A 23,530-nucleotide genomic window follows, 5' to 3' on the forward strand; every position below is an offset into this window, starting at 1 on the left:
CCATTGGTTCCTTCTTCACCCACTCTGGAACCCCTGGTCTGAACACTACTGTTCGAGCCGGGCCTGTTTTCAGCTTTCCTCTTGACTCTTTTGTTTTCTGGTCTCTGATGGCAGCTGTTATCACTCCAGCTGCAGAGGGGATGGGAGGCAACTTCCTGTTATTCTATCCTGCCATCCCTATGGGGGTGGGACATTCCCTCCCCCATCTGCTGCCGGTGTAGACTGTGAGCCTAGATGCAGCCTTCCTATGACTGGGGCTGGAAGAATGACTAGTAGCCACCCCGCCACTCTTTGAAGGCATTTGGGGAGCAAAGCAGGCACCAGGCACTACTGACAAGTGTGTCCCCGACTGAGAGAGGGGAAGGATGAGTGGCTAAGAGGCAGGTTAATTGGTTTGTGCAGAAAATAAGTTAAGGGCTGTTGCATGAGTGATGGGAGAGTGGGAAAAAGGAGGATTCTGGCCAATGTATGAGAGCGAGAGTTATGGTTTCTGGCTGTGAGATTATTTGGGTTCTGGGTGCATTAAGGAATGGAGGGGGGTCAGGGGTGATATGATGATCCATTTTTCTGCAGTCCTATATTTTTACTGAGTCTTTTCTTTGAATCGGGTATGAGGAATACAAAGAGGATTAAGCATGGAGCTTGCTTAATCCTGTGGGAAGATAAGGAAATATATAAAACTGGACATATTTAACCATATGTTTATACCTCTGGACAATCTCAATAACCCTTACAATAACCTTTGATGTATTACCAGCCCCATTTTATAAGGAGGTGATCGAGGTTTCTGATGGAGAGTTTTAGTGACTTGCCCAGTTATGCAGCAAGTAAGTGCCAGAACTGGGCAATGGACCCCAAGCCCTTTTTCTGTCCACTACAGCACACACGGAGGACTAGGACTTAGGCTTTGAGAAAAGGGCAAGACTTAACACACAGAAGAGCAGGTATTCCAGGTAGGCCAGAAGGTGAGAATCAAGCAGGGATCTGTGATAGACCAGTTTGACTATAGCAGAGGGTTTCCCGGGAGTGAAGTAGGAGATAAGGTGGGAAAGATAAATAGAGACCAGGTTAGGGAGAGTTTTACATGGCTAGCTAAGAATTGCAGGGAAAGGAGGCCTGATTTAGAGGGGAAGATGTCGATGGCAAAAGCAAACAGTGTTTTAGAAAACTCATTTGGTGGTGATGCATAGAAAGATTTAGAGCTGGGGAAAAATGAAATCAGAAATATGTTGGGAGGTTGGAATAGCATAGGTCTGACAAACAGCATAACGGTGGTAGGAGAAAGTAGATCTGGGAGAGCAGATCTGTGGATTTTTTTCAGCATCATAGTGCTTGAACGAGTGTCCATTGTGGGCAATCGCCACTGCAGAATAAAGAGAAAAAATGTTGGGGGGGGGCGTCAAAGAGATCTTGGTTCCACCGCAGTTCTGGATGTTCTGGACTAATTTACTTACATTATCTGGCTGAGCCTTTGACTCCTTATGTTAAAGTGGGGCTAATAACACTTTATGGGATGGTTCTAAGGATCAAGTGAGACACAGTGTTTGACTCTGTGCATCTGTCTACAATTTTTGGCAGACTGGTGAAATGTAGGAGATGTCATCAGTCAAAAAACAAACAATAGAAACCATCAGAAAGCCAATACTTAATTCGTTGTACTTGCAGAAGATAATGGGTAATATGCTATCTATATCTCATATAAATAGAGCCATGGTTCACCATTCAGTTCTGCCGTGGATCAGATATTAGGCAAATTGAAAGAACCGTCTCCTGAGAATCATTCTGTTCTGTTAGCCAAGGGGATTATACAGCATGATATCCGTCAAGGGTAAATGTTAGTTAATTCTTAATTGATAGCTCAGCCACTGCAATTGGCTCCATTCAACAGTAATTATTCTCATGTGGCTTGTTGAACTCAATTGTGAGACCCCCCCCCCCTTCAGGAGCGCAGGAAAGCAACCGCCTTAAGGTACTTAAAAAGGTAAATAGTAATTTTTCTTACTTCGGAGATTCAATTTTATTTGCCCGGAAGCTCGTGTGGCGTGATTTTCGCCGCTAAAAGCAAAAGCGGCACATGGCTGATAACGCCACCAGTTAACAATTCAGAGCTGAGTCGCGGTTTCTAAGATTCTCTTCCAAACCTTTCCGGAGCTTTTGAAGTTCTAAATTCCCCATCTAAGGGAACACCCAGCAGCCCCAAGATAAAAGGGTAGAAGAGAGAGCTGGCGGTTTCCTTTATTTGCATGACTTAAAGCTAGCCATTTTCTGCTCCACGCGCCGCCGGACTCGTACTTGCCCGTGACACAGAGGCAATTGTTTTTCCTTAAAAAGGGGGCTGGGGTGGGTTAGTTTCGTTTCCGACCTGGGATGTAGTACATGCGCCGAGAAGTTCAAAACACGACCCGCAAGGCTCTTCCCCATACCATCACCTCCTTTTCTTAGAGATAGCAGGAAAAGCAGCTTTTTTTTTTCACCACCACCACCCACTCCCAGCCCTAACCTCGCTCGGCGAGGAATGTATAAAATTAGTTGACTCCTCTGAGTGACGGCCCCCGGGCCCAATCAGCGGGCGCCCGGGCGCGGCCGACCCCACCCCCTTGCGAACTCTCTTTGGCTAATTCCCGCAGGGAGGGAGGAGAGAAGGCGAGTGGGAGGTGGGAGGGGGAGGTACCTGGAACTGGGAGTGATGTCAGCTCCCAGCTCGGTGCCTGCCCGGATTCCTGACATGGTGTAGGGCCGAGAGGGTGGGGAAGGCGGGAGCGGGACGGGAAAGGGTTCGGGCTGAGAGCCTGCGGCGGGGCCGCCGTGCCGGGGCTTTGAACTCGGACGGAAGGTGAACCAGAACTTTTGGAACTAGTGCCGGCGGCTCTCCACCCCCAGGTAAGGGCGTTTGGCTCCTCTCAGAGACCCGGAGGGAAGTGGCACCGTTGTGTGGTTGCAGCTGGGTGTTGCAAGCTGCTCCTCCTCTTCCCCGGGTCGATTTCCTTTCCAACTCACTCCTGTTTCCCAGGGGGAACGGGAACTTTTTTGGGGGGAGGGCTTAACTCCGGGGGCTCCCAACTTATATGTGAAAAGTACCTCCAGGATGGACCTGTAAGGGATTGTCTGTGTCCTTAGACCCCCCCCCACACCCTAGTCTCCCAGTAATACTTGAGAACCCCAATTAGAGAAGTGTGTGTGTGTGTGTGTGTGTGTGTGTGTGTGTGTGTGTTGGGGGCGGTATTGAACAATGTCACAAGTTTCGACTCAAAATTTATGCCCTTCGAAAGAGAACGAAAGGTTTGTATTTTTTAGTTTCCCTGTGGCCTGTTACATGTTGATTTAAATGAAAGAATATTGTTATTCTTAATATTGTTATGTGTCAACGTAAAAAAATCCTTTTATATTATATGGTCCAGTCAGGATCTGAGAAATTGACTTGGGATGTATTAATTATGAGCTGTGGGAAGACTCGTCTCTTGGGGGCACACTTCTAAAACTCCAACTCCTTTTCATTATGACACTTTAACAGAATCCCTTTCATTGCCAACTTTGTGATCTGGAGGGGTTAGGAAAGCTGCTGAGAATCTTCAGATCTGCTCCCTGTGGCTGCTTGAGAAAAGGATGAGTGAGGGCTGGTAACTGCGTTTTCAAGGATCATTATTGGAGAAGAGAGTTTTCACAGGGAAATGGGGTGGAAGGCGGGGCATACAAACTCTTAATTATAGGAGCATGGCTTTTTCAGCGTGTGGGACCAAACAAATTCTTCCTTTCAGTAAGAAGTGCAGAGAGCAGAAGAAGAACTGGATTTAGTGTCCAAGTTTAGAAGTTAGGAAAAGCAATTGGCCCTTGGAAGGAAAAGATATTTTGAGAGGTGGAAGTATAGAATTCTGATTTTTGTTTATTTCCTGTTTGAAACCCTTTTTCCTGTTTGGAGATCTTGTGTGCCCAGGTCACTAATTGGTTGTGATTGACTTTCTGGGGAAAAGAATTAACTCTATAAACTGATTCAGAACCCTCACTAATCAGTGCTTGAGGCTCTTTCTTTTGGAGAAGAAAAAAACAAAACAAAACAAAACACCTAGGGGCTGAGACTTGGGAATCAAGTTTCCCCTTTCGTTCACCACTGTTCCTCAGCAGTGAAGATCCTTCCGTTGTCAGGTCAGGTGTGAACTTCATCATGAGGCAAAAGCTGCATCCCAGGTGCCTTGAATGAAAGGGCATTTCTAGGAGGTGAGGAAAGAAAGAAACGCCACATTACATCTTATAAACCCATGGAGGGAAATAGGGAGCACAGGACTTCACAGACAGGTTTCTCCATCTTTCCAATCAGATTTCAGAGCTAGAAAGAAGTGTTTTGTTTTGCTGTTGTTTATAAAACACCTGGGTCTGTATTATTCTTAGTTCTTGAAAAAATTAGTACAGAGTGGATAAGGAGCAGGCTTTTTGCAAAGGGAAGGTGTGTTTTACTGAAAAGGTCAGAACATTTTAATTTTGGTTTGTGTTTTGGGGCTAAGAAGTAGCAAATGCTTAATGGCTGTGAAATAGTGGTGAATGGGTCTTTTCTATTTATGTTCTATGGGAAGTACATAAAACATACTGTATTTTCCAGTGTACTTTTTCAGTGGGAAAGAGGAGGTAATGTGGAATTCCTGTGGGCTGATGTAAGCTCACTGGAGCCTTGGTTGATAGAGTGTTCAAACTGCAGTTTGTAATAACCAGTCAAGTAAAGAGCATCTTCACGATGTTGTCCTGATGTGCCAAATTCAAATTTATGCTTCCTTTCCGGGAAAGTAGTCCTGGCTTAGGGCCTTGAATATGCCAGTGCTTTAAATTTCATTCACAGTGTTATCGAGTAATAACACTTATTTTAAGTATACTTAATTTTAACTAATATTTATTTCCCTTTCTCTGTTGTTTTTATAAGGTAGTATGGTATAGTAAAACAAAGTACTTTTAAAGGACAAAATTTGAAAGAAATTTGAGTCATTGAGAAGGGTAGGATCAGGTTTCGGTTAAGTTCTCTTTAACCAGCAACTATCCTACTTCCGATACCTAACTTAAAAAAAATAGGATAATCTGGCCTTTGTGGGCAGATAGATGTTGGCTTGAAATGGAGGGCACAATGTAGTTCCAGATCAATAGTGCCTAATTTCAAGGGCATCATAGACATTTTTTGGAGACAGGTTCAGTGAGGGAGAGCTTAACTTTTTATGTAGTCTTTTTGTCACTCACTGTACCAGCACGAGATAAATCAGAACAAGGTCACTTTTTCCCTGTTACGCACTAGCTGACTCCTTGTGAAAAACGTGCCTTTCCTATTCAGGAAATATTTGTATTTTTATAGTTAATTTAGATTAGGTTGGTAATTTGTTACATTAAAGTTAACTTTTTGAGTTTTTCGTCTCCCATTTAAGAAGGTTCCCAGGGGCACCTGAGGGGCTCGGTTGAGCGTCCGACTCTTATTTACGGCTCGCGTCTTGGTCTAGGGGTCCTGGGATCGACCCCGCATTGGGCTGCACACTCAGCAGGGATTCTGCTTGGAATTCTCCCTCTCCTGCTCCCTCTGCCCCCTCCCTCCACCCGTGCTCACTCTCTCGCTCAAAAAAGGTTCCCAAATAGCACATTGTTAAACTGTTAACGGAAAGAAGACCTCATTCATCTGATGCTGTCTTTTCAAAGATATTATTACATGTTTCTGACCTGCTTTGAATTACCTTTTCAAAACAATGAATGAGTGAAATAATGAGTATTCATTCACATTTGGGTGTGTGTCTTGATTCTTTATTAAAGAAATACTGCTTCAAGGTGGAGGCATAGGCAAGAGATACTGCATAATGATGGCCTTTTTTTATTTCCAGAGATTTCCCTAGAAAGCCATATTAGTTCTGAAATTAAGAAAAAGTCACAGTTGAGCAGCCGATCGTGAAATAGTTCAGGGAGCTGGGATTGTTATTGTTATTTTTTAACTGTGGTTGAACAGATGGGTGTAAGTATGAGATGCAAAGCTGTTGAGATTAGTGACACTGGGTGGTGTTTGGAGATAAGTGGAACAAAGCGTCTGTCTTCTGGCCAGCAGTTCCCTTCAACTAAAAGTTGATAATTTCACAGTTAAATCAGTCATCAAACTGCCCCAAAATGGACACTGTCCAAAACCCGCTCTGGGCTTGTGCAGTCGCTTCATCTGTAGTGTGTGATGCCGGTTTTTCCTCAGGCTCCTCACCGTGCATGTCAGAACCTTTTTCCTAGTCAAAAAGCTGACAGCTTTTGTCACATATATTACAACCACAAAGATGAACGCTATATTAATTGGAGGTAATGGCTTAAAAAAACTAAACTGAACCAACCCACCCCGCAAAAAATACAAAGACACTTCTATTTCTTTTACACTCTTCATTTTAAATCTAGTCATTATTGATGCCAGTTTGGCCTAAGTGGACAATGTTTCAAAAGGCCAAGTGGTGAGGATTACTTTTGCTTCATATTTTTTTTTCCATTTTGAAGGATCTAAAATGCCAGACAACTGGATTTTAGATAAAAAAAAATGGGCTCTCCCAGGAGTTTCAAGTTTGCACACTTGTTACGCACTTTTGTGGGGGAGAGGAGGGTCTGAGTGACATGTGTACTGGTCTATACCCGTTGAAGAGCTTCTATTTCTGAAATGTGGCTTTGGACCCTGAGTGTGGTCCTGGTGGGTGTGGTGTCACAGTTGGTGACTGGACTTGGGTTGTGTGTCTCCCTAGAACTTGCTGTGACTCACATTTGACTGGCCCACATGCAAATCCTTGTTTTCATTGGCAAGTGTCATGAGTTCAGAATAGAAAGATCATTTGGTGTCTTCTGTACAGGGGTGTACCTAAAAATGTCCAGGACTGAAGAAATTGTACAAACTCCAACGGTAGTCAATACCAGTCATTCTGGCAAAGGCTCATGGCTCGACTGTGAGTCCGGGAGGAAGAAGATCAAGTACTGTAACATTTGGGGCTGGCTGTAGATTTGATGGACACCCCCTGAATCCAGAGGAAGGCTAGGTAGTTTCACCTCTCTTTTAATTTAGGGAAATCAGCATTTGACATAAAAACAGATACAAGTTTGAGAGAGCAGGTGTGCTGAGTCCTAGCGTGTGTGTGTGTGTGTGTGTGTGTGTGTGTTAACAAGGGCAAACTTAATTTTACCTGATAGGAGAGAGTAAAGATGCTCTTTTCATTAGCAAGCCCATTCATAAATGAGTGGCCAAGTTCTTGAGGCAAGCAAGGGAGTTCTTGGGAAGAAGCAGGAAGCCCATTGGGAAGCGTATTAATTCTTTCATGCTATGCACATAATCCTCTACCAGATCACTAAATATGCCTACGTTATCTTGTATCTCTGTATGTAGGATCTAGTTCACAGGGTCTAGTCCTTTTTTGCTGGCTCTTTGTCACCTTTCTCTGTATAGTACTTGTACAAATGTCGTCATCTCGCCACCACAGAGTTTTATGAGGTTTTTGTGAGGACAGTTAATGGAGTTTACTTTATTTAGGAGAAAGTGAAAACAAGGCTAGAACTAGATGGCCTACTTTCTTAATATTCTAACTCATTAGTGTGGCTGCAGTGGTTGCGTAAGTCATGTTTCGGCGGCCATTATCTGTGTCTAAACATGGTGCTGCTTATAACAACACATAGTAGAGAGTTTTGTTTGAATCAGAATTTGGACACGCTCTACTACTTCTTACGAATGATAGGAGAGTCCAATGAGCCTGTAGGGTCTCCTCTATATTAACTCTGGGAAGTGAGTGAGTGGGAGGAAGCGAAACAGTGGAGGACTCCGAGAGAACACTCCTGTTGAACCTGTGAGTTGGCCAGAATGATTTGTGTGAAATCACCTGGCTCTCAGTGTTTTTCCTCTGGATCAGCTGCTGTGGATGCTTTCACATTCTTCCAGCCCCCACCCCCATCAGTTTGTGACTTTGCACAACCAGAAAGCTTCTAAATAGGGAGTTAAGTTTCTTTCATTGCTTTCTTCCCTCCCCAGAGTACCTTGATTCTCTATGGTGACTTGTGTTCTACATCACCGTCTGGGGCAGACACAGCTAAATGCCAACCAGAAGCCATCCCACCCACATCTTCCCTACAGCGAACCCCATTTTAATTTACCACCGTGGCCGGTTTAAAAAGAAAAACAAAAACGCAACGAAAAACTTAATTTTTGCAGAATCTCTTGCAGGATGTCTAAGTGCACTAGTCTTGGCCAATGAGATGGAAGTAGGTGGGTTGGGCTCCCTCCCCACTTTCAAAAGCTCTTATAAGGGGATGGCCTCTGTGAGCTCACCTTTTGCTCTTTGTACTTTTTTCTTCCTGGATTATGAAGGTGGTTTTCGAAATGGAGAAGCCATCTTGTGACCAAAGACAAGAAGCTTAAGGGTTAAACGGGCTGAGAAGCTGATGGCATTTTCGAACTGCTCTACCAGAACTTGTCTGCCCATTTCTTGACTTTCTGGGAGGAAAAGAAAATCTCTATTTGGTTAGACCACAGAAGCTGGGTCTGTTACTTGTAGCCAAATGTAATCCTAACTGAGTCTAAATTTTAAAAAGTCCTAGTTCATCTTTTCTCTAAGAATTGAAAAAGCAGCATTCTGTACAACAAAAGAGGGGCCAGTCTGGAGCCACACAGACCCTTTGCTTGAATCCTGGCTTTGCTATTTATCATAGTCTAGTATTGGCAAGTAATTTAACTTCTCTGAGTCTAGGTTTTCCCATCTTTAAAATGGTGGTGCTGATATTTGTCTCATAGAATTTTTAGAAATATTTTCAAAATAATTAGAAATTATGAATAGAAATAATAACGGCACATTCGGCACAGAGGTTTTCAACAAATGGTGGCAACTACTCCCCAGGGAAAGTGTAATGGGGCGTCTGTAGAAGAAGAGGCAAGTAATTCAACTTCTAGTAGGTTCTCAGTAAACACAGATTGAAGGACCGAATGGTAGATTAGCTTTATAGCTGCAACCACTTGTTGGCGTGTACTTGCCATTCGGCCAACGCCTATCTCTTATCCTCAGCCTCAACCACCTACATCAGAATACTTGGAGCTCTTCTGTCTTCCAACTTTGGTTGAAAAAGCAAAAGGATGTCCTTATGAAAAATTTATTAGGTATAGCCTGGGGATGAAGGGTGTGGACTCCAGAGTCAGAGAAATGTAGGTTAGAATCCCTTGTCCAAAAGCTGTGTGCTCTTGTCTTCTGTGAAATAGGAATACTTGGGTGCTTATGAGGACTAAATATGATAATATATGTGTTTAAGGAATTCTTGGCTTTGGTATGAGGTCCTCTTGAAGATGTAAGAACAAAACATGGTCTTTACCCTTGAGAAAAGTCACATATGGGAGATGGGGGCAGAACAGAGATGGCCCTCCTTACACATAACCATAATAAAAAACAGATTTAGACTACTGTTTAGCTGTTAATATGGTTGAAAGAGAAAACATGTTGACTTATACATATGTCTGTTGTATATTAAGGAAAACAGCCAAGCACATACGTATAGTTTATATTTGTTAATGCATGAAAAATTATTAAATAGGGTGATTTATGGGAGGTGAGATTAGCATGGCAGGGAGGATGAAAGGGGCTTTAATTTTTTTAAAAGCATATTAATGTTTATTTTACAACCTTCATGCATTATTCCTGAAATATAAAAAATGCTTAAGTTCAAAAAATCAATTTGTTGGATCTTTGGGAGGTAGGTGTGGGAAGATCAAACGAGCTAGATGAGTCACTCGAACAAAGGATTGAGTTTGGTGGGATCCCTAGAGGAGGTGGGATTTGAATGGGTCTTGAGGGAGTAGGAGATTTTGAGGAGGCAGTGGGGGGAGATGAGCATGCTGGGCTTTGGTGTGAAATGTAGAATGTAGTGAGATTAATTTTAGAGAAAGATGAGATACAGAGATCAATATTAAGAACAGTAAAGATGTAATGGAGCCAGCCCTTAGAGGGTTTTTAAGAGAGTGACAAGATTATGCTTTAAAATGAGATTTTTTTTTTTAAAAGGTGGGGAGAATTATGAGAATTATGTTATAAAGGTGACTTTGGAAATAGTATGTTGGATGTTATTGGAATATAAGTGGTGAGGGGCGGAGAGAGGGGTAAAACACCTTTAATCAGAAAGGCATCAGGGCACATGGATGGCTCAGCCAGGTAAGCGTTCGACTCTTGGCTTCAGCTCAGGTCATGATCTCAAGGTTCTGAGATTCAGGCCCATGTTGGGCTGTGTGCTCAGTGCAGAGTCTGCTTGGGATTCTCTCCCTCTCCTTCTGCCCCTCCCCCCACTCACGTGTATGTGTTCTCTCTCTCAAATAAAATAAATAAAATCTTAAGAAAAATGGCACACAAGTGAAAGTTGAATTTTAATGGGAAATAAGATGAATTAAGAATTGAATACCTGGAGTTTGAGATTCCATCATGACCCACAGTAACTTACCTTTGTCTTCTCATTATATAAATGGGTAAAGTAATAGTATCTGTCTTATTAGGTTTTTAGAATGACAGTAGCAACAGTAGTAATAGTTAATGCTTACACAGCACTTGGCATATTCTAAGTACCTTACGTATTTTAACTTAGATTTAATCCCCACATCAGCTATAAGAAAAGGTATTGTTATTATCCCTACACTATAGAGGAGGAAACTGAGGCACAGAGAGGCTAGATGAATTTCCCTAGATTGTGCATGTTGGACTCATTTTTTTTTTTAATTTAAATTCAGTTAACATATAATGTATTATTAGTTTCAGAGGTAGAGGTCAATGATTCATCAGTCTTATATAATACCCAGTGCTCATCACATCACATGACCTCCTTAATGTCCATCACCCAATTACCCCCTCTCTCTATCCATCTCCCCTCCAGCAACCCTCAGTTTGTTTCCTGTGATTAAGAGTTTCTGTTGATTTGTCTCCTCCTCTGATGTCGTCTTATTTTTCCCCCTCTTCCCCTATGATCCTCTCTGTTTTTCTTAAATTCCATATGAGTGAGATCATATGATAATTATCTTTCTCTGATTGACTTATTTTGCTTAGCATAATACCCTCTAGTTCCATCCATGTCATTGTAAATGTCAAGGTTTCATTCTTCTTGATGGCTGAGTAGTATTCCGTTGTGTGTGTGTGGTGTGTGTGTGTGTGCATGTATGTGTGGTATACCACATCTTCTTTATCCATTCATCTGTCGATGGACATCTTGTCTCTTTCCATAGTTTGGCTATTGTGGACATTGGTGCTATAAACGTTGGGGTGCAGGTGCCCCTTTGGCTCACTGCATTTGTGTCTTTGGGGTAAACACCCAGTAATTCAATTGCTGGGTCATAGAGTGGCTCTGTTTTCAAATTTTTGAGGAACCTCCATATGTTTTCCAGAATATGCACCAGCTTGCATTCCCACAGATCCCATAAGAGGGTTCTGCTTTCTCTTCATCCTAGCCAACATCTGTTGTTTCCTGTCTTGTTAATTTTAGCCATTCTGACTGGTGTGAGGTGGTATCTCATTGTGGTTTTGATCTGTATTTCCCTGATGCCAAGTAATGTTGAGCATTTTTTTGCATGTGTGCTGGCCATTGGTATATCTTAAGAGAAATGTCTTCTTGTCTTCTGCCCATTTCTTGACTGGATTTTTTTTGTTCTTTGGGTGTCGAGTTTGATAAGTTCTTTATAGATTTTGGATACTAGCCCTTTATCTAGTAAGACATTTGCAAATATCTTCTCCCATTCTGTCAGTTGTCTTTTGATTTTATCTACTGTTTCCTTTGCTGTGCAAAAGCTTTTTATCTTGATGAAGTCCCAGTAGTTCATTTTTGCCTTTGAAGACATGTCTAGCAAGAGTAGCTATGGCCAAGGTCGCAGAGGTTGCTGCCTGTGTTCTCCTCAACGATTTTGATGGATTCCTGTCTCACATTTAGGTCTTTCATCCATTTTGAGTCTATTTTTGTGTATGGTGTAAAGAAATGGTCCAGTTTCATTCTTCTGCATGTGGCTGTCGAATTTTCCCAGCACCATTTGTTGAAGAGACTGTCTTTATTCCATTGGGTATTCTTTTCTGCTTTGTCAAAAATTAGTTGTCCATAGAATTGAGGGTCCATTTCTGGGTTCTCTATTCTGTTCCATTGATCTATGTGCCTGTTTTTGTGCCAGTACCATACTGTCTTGATGATTACAGCTTTGTAACAGAGCTTAAAGTGCAGAATTGTGATGCCACCACCTTTGGTTTTCTTTTTCAACATTCCTCTGGCTATTTGGGGTCTTTTCTGGTTCCATACAAATTTTAGGATTGTTTGTTCCAGCTCTGTGAAAAAAGTTGATGGAATTTTGATAGGGATTGCATTGAATGTATAGATTGCTCTAGGTAGCATAGACATTTTAACAATATTTGTTCTTCCAATCCATGAGTGTGGAATGATTTTCCATTTCTTTGTGTCTCCCTCAATTTCTTTCATAAGTTTCTATAGTTTTCAGAGTACTGGGCCTCTTTGGTTTAGTTTGTTTCTAGGTATCTTCTGGGTTTTGGTGCAATTGTAAATGGGATCAACTCCTTAATTTCTCTTTCTTCTGTCTCATTGTTACTGTATAGAAAAGCAACTGACTTCTGTGCATTGATTTTTTTTATATCCTGCCACGTTGCTGAATTCCTGTATCAGTTCTAGCAACTTTTGGGTGGAGTCTTTTGGGTTTTCTACATAGAATAGCATGTCATCTGCAAAGAGAGAGAGTTTGACTTCTTCCTTGCTGATTCAGATGCCTTTTATTTCTTTTTGTTGTCTGATTGCTGAGGTTAGAACTTCTAGTACTATGTTGAACAGTAGTGGTGAGAGTGACACCCCTGCTGTGTTCCTGACCTTAGGGGAAAAGCTCTGTTTTTCCTCACTGAGGATGATATTCGCTCTGGGTTTTTAATATATGGCTTTTATGATATTGAGATATGTTCCCTCTATCCCTACACTGCAGAGTTTTTATCAAAAAAGGATGTTGTATTTTGTCAAATGCACTTTCTGCATCTATGGAGAGGATCATATGGTTCTTGTCCTTTCCTTTATTAATGTGATGTATCACATTGATTGATTTGCGGGTGTTGAACTACCCTTGCAGCCCATGAGTAAATCCCAATTGGTCATGGTGAGTAATGCCTTTAATGTACTGTTGGATCTTATTAGCTAGTATCTTGGTGAGCATTTTGCATCCATGTTCATCAGGGATATTGGTCTATAATTGTCCTTTTTGGTTGGGTCTTTGTCTAATTTTGGGATCAAGGTAATGCTGGCCTCATAGAAAGAGTTTGGAAGTTTTCCTTCTATTTCTATTTTTTGAAACAGCTTCAGAAGAATAGGTATTAATTCTTCTTTAAATGTTCGGTAGAATTCTGCTGGGAAGCCATCCAGCCCTGGACTCTTGTTTGTTGGGAGATTTTGCTTCCTGCTTCAATTGCCTTGCTGGTTATTGATCTGTTCAGGTTTTCCATTTCTTCCTGTTTCAGTTTTGGTAGTTTATATGTCTCTAGGAATGCATCCATTTCTTCTAGATTGACTAATTTGTTGGCATGTAGCTGCTCATAATATATACTTATAATTGTATTTCTTGGGTGTTGGTTGTGATCACTCTTCTTTCATTCATGATTTTATTTCAGTCCTTACTTAAGTCTTTTCTTTTTGATAAGTCTGGCCAGAGGTTTATCGACCTTACTCTTTCAAAGAACCAGCTCCTAGTTTCCTTGATCTGTTCTACTGCTCTTTTGGTTTCTGTTTCATTGATTTCTGCTCTAATCTTTATTATTTCTCTTCTCCTCCTGGATTTAGGCTTTATTTACTGTTCTTTCTCCAGTTCCTTCAGGTGTAAGGTTAGGTTGTGTATTTGAGACCTTTCTTGTTTCTTGAGAAAGGCTTGTATTGCTATATACTTCCCTCTTAGGACTGCCTTTGCTGCATCCCAAAGGTTTTGAACAGTTGTGTTTTCACTTTCATTTATTTCCATGAATTAAAAAAAAAACTCTTCAGTTTCCTGGTTGACCCATTCATTCTTTTGTAGGATGCTTGTTAGCCTCTAGGTATTTGAGTTCCTTCCAAATTTCCTCCTTTGATTGAGTTCGAGTTTCAAAGCATTGTGATCTGAAAATATGCAGGGAATGATCCCAATCTTTTGGTACCGGTTGAGACCTGATTTGTGATTCAGTGTGTGATCTATTCTGGAGAATGTTCCATGTGCATTGAAGAAGAATGTGTATTCTTTTGCTTTAGGATGGAATGCTCTGAATATATCTGTGAAGTCCATCTGGTTCAGTGTGTCATTCAAAGCCCTTGTTTCCTTGTTGATTTTCCTCTTAGATGATCTGTCCATTGCAATGAGTGGGGTGTTAAAGTCCCCTACTATTATTGTATTATTATTATTTTTTAAGATTTTATTTATTTATTCAACAGAGATAGAGACAGCCAGCGAGAGAGGGAACACGAGCAGGGGGAGTAGGAGAGGAAGAAGCAGGCTCACAGCGGAGGAGCCCGTCGTGGGGCTCGATCCTGCAATGCCGGGATCACACCCTGAGCTGAAGGCAGATGCTCAACCACCGTGCCACCCAGGCGCCCCCTATTATTGTATTATTATGAATGTGTTTTTTTAATTTTGTTATTAATTGGTTTATATAATTGGCTGCTCCCAAGTTAGGGACATAAATATTTACAATTGTTAGATCTTTTTGGATAGACCCTTTAAGTATGTTTTTAGTGTCCTTCCTCATCTCTTATTATAGTCTTTGGTTTAAAAAATAATTTGTCTGACATAAGGATTGCTACCCCAGCTTTCTTTTGATGTCCATTAGCATGATAGTTTTCACCCCCTCACTTTCAATCTGGGGGTGTCTTTCGGTCTAAAATGAGTCTCTTGCAGATAGCTTACCAATGGGTTTTGCTTTTTTATCCAGTCTGATTCCCTTGTCTTTTGATTGGGTCGTTTAGCCCATTTACATTCAGAGTAACTATTGAAAGATACGAATTTAGTGCCATCGTATTACATGTAAAGTCACTGTTTCTGTATAATGTCTCTGTTCCTTTCTGGTCTATGTTACTTTTGGCCTCTCTCTTCGCTTAAAGGATCCCTTTTAATATTTCTTGCGGGGCTGGTTTGGTGATCACACATTCTTTTAGTTTCTGTTTGTCCTGGAAGCGTTTTCTCTCTCCTTCTATTTTGAATGACTTCCTTGCTGGATAAACTGTTCTTGGCTGCATGTTTTTTTCATTTAGCACCCTGACTTGTATCATGCCCATCCTTTCTGGCCTGCCAGGTCTCTGTGGATAGGTCTGCTGCCAGTCTAATGTTTCTCCCCCGTAGGTTATAGACCTCTTGTCCTGAGGTGCTTTCAGGGTTTTCTCTTTGTCTCTGAGATTTGCAAGTTTCACTATTATATATTGGGGTGTTGATCTATTTTTATTGATTTTTTGAGGGGGATTCTGTGTGCCTCCTGGACTTTAATGCCTGTTTCCTTCCCCAGATTAGGGAAGTTCTCAGCTATAATTTGCTCCAATATACCTTCTGCCCCCCCCCTTCTTCTGCCATCCCAATTATGTTAATATTGTTTTGCTTTATGGTATCACTTATCTCTTGAATTCTCCCCTCATCATCCAGTATGTTTATCTCTCTTTTTCTCAGCTTCTTTATTCTCCATCATTTTGTCTTCTGTATCTAATTCTGTCTTCTGCCTCATTTATCCTTGCAATTAGAGCCTCCATTTTTTAATTGCATCTCATTAATAGCCTTTTTAATTTTGATTTGATTAGATTTTAGTTCTTTTATTTCTCCAGAAAGAGCTTCTTTAGTGTCTTCTATGCTTTTTTCAAGCCCAGCTAGTATGTTTATAATTGTTATTCTAAACTGAAGTTCTGACATCTTATTTACATCTATTACTGATTAGGTCCCTGGCAGTCTGTACTGCCCCTTGTTATTATTTTTTTTTTTTTTTGATGTGAGTTTTTCTGTCTTGTCATTCTTGCAGAAAGTGGTCACCTTTTTATTTGTAGAGTTGCAACTATTTTCTTAGATCTCCTGTTGAGTTCACAGGTGTTCAGGATAATTTGATAGCTATCTAGCTGAATTCCTGGGACTAGATTAAACTAAAGTGTCCTACTCCTCCGCTATCTTGGACTGTCCTCTGTTGGAGTTTGTATTTAAATGCAGATAGGTACAGTCTCTAGGGTCAGTATCTCTAATCACTTCCTATTACTGCCTCTGGCTTACTTCTGTATTTGACATGTTAAATGCCATTAAGATCTGTTAGTTGATTTTATCCACATGAAGATGTTAAGAATTTGAAATATGGGGGCACCTGCGTGGCTCAGTTGGTTAGGCATCTGCCTTTGGCTCAGGTCGTGATCCCGGGGTCCAGTGATCGAGTCCTGCATCGTGCTCCTTGCCCAGAGGGGAACCTGCTTCACCCTCTCCTTCTGCTGCTCCCGCTCCTTGTGCTCTGTCTTGCTCTCTCTCCTACTCTCTGTCAAATAAGTAAATCTTTTAAAAAAATTTGAGGGGTGCCCTGGTGGCTCGGTCATTAAGCATCTGCCTTTGGCTCAGGTCACGATCCCAGGGTCCTGGGATTGAGCCCCGCGTTAGGCTCCCCGCTAAGAAGGAGACTTGCTTTTCCCTCTCCCACTCCCCCTGCTTGTGTTCCCTCTCTTGCTGTCTCTCTGTCTCTGTCAAATAAATAAATAAAATCTTTAAAAACATTTTTTTGAAATTCATGTTTGGAGTTTAGGCAGAATCCTAGATTGATGGATCATTTCCATGTAGCTGTTTCATAATGAGTAAGATAGATGAACTCACTAAAGAAGATGTAGAATAAAAAGAGAAGCAAGTTAGAGCTTTCAGGGAACTTTTTTTTTTTTTTTTACAGAATATATATTTATTAGCATTTTTGTAGTCAAATATTTTTAAAGGCTAGAAAATATGGGGCAAGAAATCATGACAGAATGTGGCATGCTGAGGTTTATTTGAATCTAATTTTGATCAATTATTTCGAGGCCATGAAATTTTTAATATCAAGGGAAGATGTCCTCTATTATGGATAAGTAATGAGTACAACTTATCTTTCATTTGATTTACTTTTGGAAATCTTAGAGAAATGCCTATAATCTGCGGAAACACAACAAACCATAAAATACTTTGAAACTAAAAAAGCAAAATTGAAAATTTAGTTATTTACTGTTACGCTGTGTACAATATATCAAATATTCCCAATTTTATTATTGTTATTTAAATTTTTTACTGAAAGATAGTTGACATACCACGTTATATTCTTTCAGGTGCGCGCTGTAGCAATTCGACACTTCTCTACATTCTGCAGTGCTCACCACAATAGGTGTGGTTTACCATCGATCACCAAACAGTGTTATTAAAATATTATTGACCACATTCCCTCTGCTGCACTTCTGTTCTCTGTGACTTATTTATTTTACCACTGGAAATTTGTATCTCTTAACCCAGCTATTTTGAAGAAGATGCAGAGTAAAAAGAGAAGCAAATACATAACTTCCACGATCTCCTGACATTTAGACACGATCAGGCTAACGAAATTGATTAAAGGAGGAAGAGCAGGAGCCACCAGACAAGGGGAAGGTGGTGGTAGCAAAGGGAAGAAGCAGACCCAACACACGTGGCCTGTCCTTGCCATCCGGCGCAACAGACCCGTTAGAAGGATGGGTCTGAGGAACTGCCCCTGGGCCAGCCACAAGGTCATTCATGAACTTGGAGAGTGCAGTCTCAGTAGCCCAGTAGAGATGCAGTCCAGAGTGCAAAAAACAGGATTGCAAGGGAGGGGATGCACCGCAGGTGGCCCGTTAGCCCAGCCTTTCAAGGAATGAAACCAGGAGAGGCATGCTGTGGTAGTTTGGTGCGAGCAGGCAGGGAGGGGGTGTGATGTGAAAGCAGCATTAACAATCAGGGGGAGATGGGGCGCCTGGGTGGCACAGTGGTTAAGCGGCTGCCTTCGGCTCAGGGCGTGATCCCGGTGATCTGGGATCGAGCCCCACATCAGGCTCTTCCACTATGAGCCTGCTTCTTCCTCTCCCACTCCCCCTGCTTGTGTTCCCTCTCTCGCTGGCTGTCTCTATCTCCGTCGAATAAATAAATAAAATCTTTAAAAAAAAAAAAAAAAACAACAATCAGGGGGAGAGTGGCCGGGTAGCCCTGAACTCCCTAAGAGTCCTTCTTCAGATGGGCTAGAAGAAAGGACGGGGAACTAGAAAAAGATGTGATTGGAAGGGTTAAGAGTTGAGTAAGTTCACCACAGGCAGTCTGCATTTTTTCAGCCTAATAGGAGGCAGTGAAAAGAAATTCATAGACGAGCCATTGAGGCTCCTGAGAGGCCGGCTCTCAGGATTATTGGTGCAGAGGAAAAATGTGAAAGAATGACAGAAGTCTCTCATCTAAACAATACAAACTGACACATTTGCCGGGATGTGTCTCCAGGCAGGAAATTAATTTATCGAAGTGGAAAGCGGTGGTACAAAACAGAAGAGGAGAATGAAATGAGACAAAGGAAAACTTGACTGTATTCGAAGGAGGCGTTTTTAGACAGCCAGACTTAGTGGTTCACAGAACCACTTCCCAGGGGAAACCCGAGCACTCTGAGGGGTGAGAAAAAGCTTGAGTTTGGTTAAAACTGCACCGCCAAAGCTCGGGGAAGCACTCTGTAGAAGGGAGGTGTCCCGCAGAGAGGTCTCTGCCGTAGATGCTTAGGTCTTCTGTAGTCATCAGTTGAACTGATTGTCTCTAGAGCCATTTTCAGTTGGAAAGACATGGCTTGCACTATTTCAGCAGATGTGTTGTTGTAATGACGTGAGGGGTCTGGGGGAAAAGGGCTGAAGTGATTCAGTAATTAAGAGTATGGAACTAAAAATCAGCACCCCCATCAGTCCATTGGTGGGTCTTTTGGGGGTTGCTTTGAAAGACATCAGGAGGAACTTATCCAGGTGTGTGTAGCATTTCATTTTATGTTTTTAAGATTTTATTTACTATTTGAGAGAGTGCATGAGCATGCAGTGGGCAGGGGTGGGGTGGGATGGGTGGGGGATGGTGCCTGCAGAGGGAGAGGGGAGAGAGAATCCCAAGCAGGCCCCACACCCAGTGTGGAACCTGTCCCGGGGCTCTGTCTCACCACCCTGAGGTCATGACCTGAGCCAAAACCAAGAGTTGGTTGCTCAACCCACTGTGCCCCCCAGGTGCCCCATGTGTAGCATTTTAGATAGGCATGATATTCTTGAGTTCAGTGGTTCTCAGGGGGCCAGCCACATAATTTGTGGAGCCCTGTGTCAAATGAAAATGTGTGTCCCCTTGTTCAAAAAGCAGGAAAAAAAGCAATGTTAAATGTACTAACATAAAAAGCTTTTCCTTCTACACTCTCTCCCTTGACTTGTCCTCATGTTTGCTATTTAATATCATTCTAAGTGAAGAGAAATTCAAAATTTAAATTTTTAGCATGATTTGTACTGTTTATATGGTGCAAGTCCAGTGTTAAATGCAAATATTAGAGCATTCGACACATCTGCAGAATTACTGAAATCACACACTTTGTATTTTGTAATTTGTACGTGCGTATGTGTATCGTTCTTACCAGAATGTGGAAACACTGCCCAAAACTGACTACTTGTATTCACTTCTTGATACCTGCATTCTATTAGTCTTTGTCTTACAGAAGGAAGGGTTGGCTTTAAGGAAGGACTGAAAGGAAAAAGAACCATGGGTTGCCCTATCTCCTTTTCGTTCTATGCCGTTATTTTCAGTGTACGTGGTCGGCTAATATAGGGAACTAATAGGAATAAGAGGATATGATAGGATTCCTTGATTGGTTGTGTTTCTTAGAAAGATACTGTTTTGTTTCTGCATGCAAAGCGGGCAGTGGTACCTTTGAATGGAAAGCATGGCTTCTCGGAGCTGTCAGCACCCACCCACCTGCTCACTTAGTTGTCTTTGTAACACACTTACCTTGAACTAATCTTGCTGGACTCCCATGCATCATGAATCCACAGAAATTCTGTGCTCTTGGGTCATGGCAAACACTATGTAAGAATGGTGACCACACATACTAAACAGGATCTCCTCTGCTCACACACATGCTCCATTTCCCCATCAGACCTCACTTACAAAACACAAGTTCAAAGTTAAGAATCTCAAGTTGATGACAGCAGAGCATTAAACCAAGCATGGAGCCTTTCTGAGCATGGGGTCCCGTGTGACCACACAGGTCACAAGTCCATGAGGATGGCCCTGTTCTCAGAGGTCGAAGAGCACACAGTTAAGCCTGTTTCCTCTTTGGTCTTAAAGACTCCCCTTTATTATCAAAGTTTGCAATGGGTCAGGTTTGTGTCTGGTATCCTAAGGATCCTCTCCTGGACATCAGCACTGTTATTTTTTTTGCCTTTCATACATTTTTTTTTTTTTTAAATCACTCTCTATTACCTCCGCCATTGCCTTGGTTCACATCCCTGTCAGCTCTGATGTGGATCTTGTGCTGTCTAAGTGGGGTGTCTGTCCCAATCGAGGGCCCCCAAATGTGGGGTGATGATTGGGTCAAAGCCAGTGGTGCAAGTGGTGAAAGAATTCACCTGAGGCAGAACAAAGGAGATAGAAGTTTATTGAATAGACCGTAGGGTGTGGGGGTGGACAGGACAGCAGAGGAGAGGCTGCCTGTAATGAGGCAGTGGGTGGGGGCTGTTTTTAAAGTGGGGTAATGAGGGGCGCCTGGGTGGCACAGCGGTTAAGCGTCTGCCTTCGGCTCAGGGCGTGATCCCGGCGTTGTGGGATCGAACCCCACATCAGGCTCCTCTGCTATGAGCCTGCTTCTTCCTCTCCCACTCCCCCTGCTTGTGTTCCCTCTCTCACTGGCTGTCTCTATCTCTGCCAAATAAATAAATAAAATCTTTAAAAAAAAAAAAGGGGGTAATGAGAAGGTATGCCGATGTATGGAATTCTCACATTTTTGTTAACTGTGCCTAATTGTAAGTAGCCCATTGTTCACAGGCCCATATATATGTGTGTGTGTGTGTGTGTGTGTGTGTGTGTGTGTATATATATGTATTTAAGATTTATTTATTTATTTGAGAGAGAGAGATTGAGAGAGTCAGGGGGGTGCGGGTGGGATGGGGGCAGGACCAGAGGGAGGGAATCCCCAGGCAGACTCCTCGCTGAGTGCAGAGCCCGACGTGGGGCCCAATCTCATGAACCAGGAGATCATGACCTGAGCCGAATTATGAGTCAGACGCTTAACCGACTGAGTCACCCAGGTACCCCGGACAAATGGATATTTTGAGGTGTCACCTGAGGGCCTGTTTGTATTCAGCCAGGGGGGTGCTTGTGGGACCTTTCTACATTTCATTGCTCAAGCCTATTGCCTAAAAGCAGTCTCTACACGCCCTATAGTTGGTTTCTTCCCTGTATTCTACAACACATTGCCAGACAAATCTTCCAAATATACCTTGGACATGAGGCTCCCCTGCCTGCCCCAAAAAGCTTTACTTGACCTCCTGTGGGCTATGGCTAACGGCTGTGTTTTTATACTGGTGGTCCTGGGGTGGAGACTGCAGGGAGATAGGTTTAGTTTGACCTACATGGTATTTAAAGAAATTTAAGTCAATACTTAGTTTGGGAGATTTCACCTAATTGAAATCCAGATTTTTAAAAACAGGAAATCTGGCTACTCTGGGCTCTTGTTTCCTTGTGTTGGGCTGATGCCCTTACAGAACAGGAGGACCTGCGGACTTGGAAAAGAAGACATTTGGATTTACTTTTAGGGCAGATTGACTCATTGTTCTGGCAAAATCGTCACTTTCACTTATGTAAATTTAAAGCAAGCATCTGCCTATTGTGCTCAGGGAATGCTGATGTTTTAGTCTGAGAAATTAAGTTCTCCACCTTCGTAATGGAATGTATTCTTTGCAGCAGCCCTTGGTTACTTTTTTAGGAGAAATATTTCTTGGTCTCACCTGGTCAGTGTCACCACTGGTCACCTGGAGGTCACCTTGTGTCCTCATCTGGGCTTGACCTTTTTTCCCACTCTTGTCTTCCCCTGTCCTGCTGGGCTGAGACCTAAGCTCGGCCCCTCTGGAGTGTTTAAGTCCACTCCACCTTTTCTCCTACTCCTGTTGGCTCTTCTCTTTGAACCCTTCCTTCTCTTTCCCAGGCCCACTTGAAGCAGTTCAGGAAACCTTTGCCGAGAGGCTCCGCCAGAGCTCAGCCCTCAAATTCTGCTGGAAGCAGGTAATGAAATTTTTGGTTTTTCACATGCTCAGGTGCCAAGTGCGTGGTGAGTTCAGGGTGTTTTTGAGGGTTCATTGCCCGGTGATTTTGAGGTGCTCTGATCCGTCCGGTGCCGGTGCCTGCATATTGCCAGGCATTTGGTATCTGGCTGTTTTTTGAAATCCTCTTTTGTGAAAGGAAATAGATTCACCTTCTCTCAGTGAATTATGAGGGCAACACTAGCATTGTCTCCATTTTACAGATGAGGAAACAGTTTTCTTCAAAACTGGCACTCCACATAGCTTGTCCATGACTATGTCTTAGTTTTTCAGATAGATGATATACTTGTCAAAAGCCACAACTGTGCCTTTGTTACCAGAGTCTGTTATCTGTCATCATCCATAAATGTTTACGTGATGAGAGGAATGGTTTACTCGACCGATGTGCGCCAAGGCCGACTCGACGAGGCTCCATGGGGGTGGATGCAAAGGAGACTCAAGTAGAAAAGATGGGTGTGTATTGTAAGTTATACTAGAAGGTATGCCTCCTACCCGTGCACAAATACAGTATTGAGTTTGGATCTTGGGCTTTGAAGTTAGGTGGGCCTTGCTGTGTCTGTTTCCTCCTTTGTAAAATGGGGGCAATGAGAGCATGTCATTTGTACCAGTGGTTTTCAGCTGGGGTGATTTTGCCCTGGGGGTGTCATTTGGCGACGTCAGGAAACATTTGTCGTGGTACCAATGGGAATGGAGGCCTGGCATGCTGAACGCCTTACGATGCATGGGACAGAACAAGGAATGACAAGGAATTGCCCTGACAGGAGTGCTGAAGTTGAGAAACCCTGCCTTGTAGGTTTGTGAAGATGAAGGCAGATAATGGATGCCATCTCAAAGATCATAAAATCAGCTTTTAGGAGGGTGAAGCCCAAAAGGCTCAATTTCAGCGGCATCTGTGATTCCTGCCAAGAAAAGCCCTTATGATGAGGATTTCGCGCTCTCCTGTTTAGAGGACTCACTGGAGATTGTTTGTGTTACATTGTGTACTAACACGAGCTGCTGGATTTATCGGAGCCGTAAAAACAATGGTTAATTTTTAGGGTGTTCCTGATCAACTTCCTGCTTACTTAACTAGTTTGTTCTGTGGAGATAATTTTGGTGTGTGGGTTTAAATCCTCTGTTGGAAAAGGTTTTGGTTAATGAATTTCCAAAATATGTTTTGACAAGAGGGAGGTGAAAAGTTTTTTTCCATGTCAAGACGCCTCATGTTTTTCTAGCCCTAGATTTAAGACAAAGCCTCTCTTCCCCCCGTTTGCTGCCTTACCTG

General features: G+C 42.4%; 1 protein-coding gene across 14 annotated transcripts in view; it reads left to right on the top strand.

Moving 5' to 3' along the window:
* Positions 1 to 2,708: 2,708 nt before the first annotated feature.
* The window catches only part of PPFIBP1 (PPFIB scaffold protein 1), a 173,954-nt gene continuing 153,132 nt past the window's right edge, over positions 2,709 to 23,530 (top strand). For 5 of the 14 annotated variants that reach the window (XM_087855714.1, XM_087855716.1, XM_087855717.1 and 2 more), the window contains exons 1-2: positions 2,709 to 2,880; positions 22,152 to 22,228. The gene's annotated coding sequence lies outside the window, so the exon portion shown is untranslated. The remainder of the gene's footprint in view (positions 2,881 to 22,151; positions 22,229 to 23,530) is intronic. The other 9 variants (XM_045811745.2, XM_045811749.2, XM_045811753.2 and 6 more) reach the window with 4 other exon arrangements.

The sequence above is a fragment of the Ursus americanus genome, chromosome 25 (assembly GCF_024610735.1).
Source record: "Ursus americanus isolate L20-20 chromosome 25, mUrsAme1.1.p, whole genome shotgun sequence".
In the NCBI taxonomy this organism is placed as follows: domain Eukaryota; kingdom Metazoa; phylum Chordata; class Mammalia; order Carnivora; family Ursidae; genus Ursus; species Ursus americanus.